Genomic DNA, 1,824 nt, shown 5'->3' on the forward strand with positions numbered 1-1,824 from the left:
AAGGATTCATAATATCGAGTATACATTACACTAATAGTAACTGAACAAATGGCCTAACTAAAATACATGGCTAAATATATTCATTTCACTTACTTTGAAAATTGTATTCACTCAGAATAATCAAAATTACAAACTCAGTTCACATGTCTGAATTGCTGCATGTTATTATGGGACTGTATATTTTGTAGCCATCTTATTAATTCCCTCAAATCTCTGTTAAGTTCTATAGATAAGCTTAAAGGAAAGTGGTATAAGTGTCCTATTTTAATGCCTTGGAGCTAAGCTGGAAATTGCTTCCTTACTTTTCAATAGGCTTTCAAAGGAGAGGATAGAAAATTGTGTGTGTGTATGTGTGTGTGGTGTATGTGTATGTGGTGTATGTGGTGTGTGTGTGTGTGTGTGTGTGTGTGTGTGTGTGTGTGTGTGTGTATCCTGCTGTTTGGGACAGTTTGCTCTTCCATTGCTCATTCCACTCCAACACTGTTAGTCTAACTGATCTGCAGGGATCTGCATCATGTGGCATGCAGCCATTCAATTGCACCAGTTTAGGAAAATGTTTATAGGTCAGCTGTTAGAACGTGGTGCTGATGACTATAAGGTCAAGTGCTCAATATCCAACCAGATTCGCTTGGCTCAGCTTTTTGAGGACAAGAGATACACTCCACACTGGGGCTTGCTTTCCTGAAAACACACTCTTCGTTACAACAGGGTCAGTGAAATAATAGCACTGAGTGCTTGGAACATCCATCTCATTACTACAAAATCAGCTTAGTTTCATCCTCAGCAGGGGCAGAGTCACCCGCATCACCCTGACATATGAAAGAAAGAGTATTATTTTCTGTTGGTTAAAAATAAAGAGCTTTAGATACGCCACAATTTTCAAAACCTAACGGCAAAAACTTAGAAACAAATCTATTCTCTCATTTGCTCACAGAAAAACCATTCTCATGCTACAAAAGGTTCATATTTAGATGACCTAAATCCTAGACATCTAGGAGATTTAGGGGATCATATAGAAAAGCATTTATTTATGTACTGTGACATCGTATCACTTTCTAAAAGTATGTTTTGTGATTCTGGGAATTGAACCCAGGACCCTTAAGCTTGCAAGATAAATGTTCTAAGACTAAGCATATTAAATCTCCAGCAAATTGTGTTTTTTAAAAAAAAGCCTTACCATTAAATAACTCAGTGTGTTAGATTTTTACGTAATTTTGATCCATCAAATCACCAAGTGGCAATGCCTAGCAATGCAATTTGATCTGAAAACTGAGTTCAGAGATTCAAGAAAATAGCCCTCCTCAGGGCTGTGGGAGAGAAGAGATACTTCTTTCTGTACGTTTCTGCCTGAGTAAAAGAAATCTATGTTCACATTTTATCTAATCCTATAATTTCAAAGTGCCCTAGCTGACCACCTTGAAGACTCACATCAGACTATTTTTTCCCCTCAGATCATTTGCTTCCCTGTTCATCTTCTATTGCTATAGAGGTGATGCCTGGTGGATCTGGCTGACCTTCATTTCCAACAGCTGTGCCAGGCAGCTTTGGATGCACTTCCCGTCTCCAGTGGCTTTTGCACCTGCAGTCTGGCTGCCTTGAGCTTTCTGTTTTCTGCCTGCCTTGACAGGAGACTAGAAGTGAGAGATATTGCCTATGGTGTTCTCTGGGGCTCCTGTCTCTGGTGATTGATCCAGAAGATATTTGAGGGGCTTGCCCGCAGCTAAGGCTATGTCTCCTGCTCCTTGGCTTGAGACACATAGCTCTGATAGTTAGCATGGCTGGAGATATCTAGAGATCTGCCTTTTGGAAGGAAAGTTGACCTTT

This window comes from Grammomys surdaster, unplaced genomic scaffold, assembly GCF_004785775.1.
Source record: "Grammomys surdaster isolate TR1022 unplaced genomic scaffold, NIH_TR_1.0 220, whole genome shotgun sequence".
In the NCBI taxonomy this organism is placed as follows: domain Eukaryota; kingdom Metazoa; phylum Chordata; class Mammalia; order Rodentia; family Muridae; genus Grammomys; species Grammomys surdaster.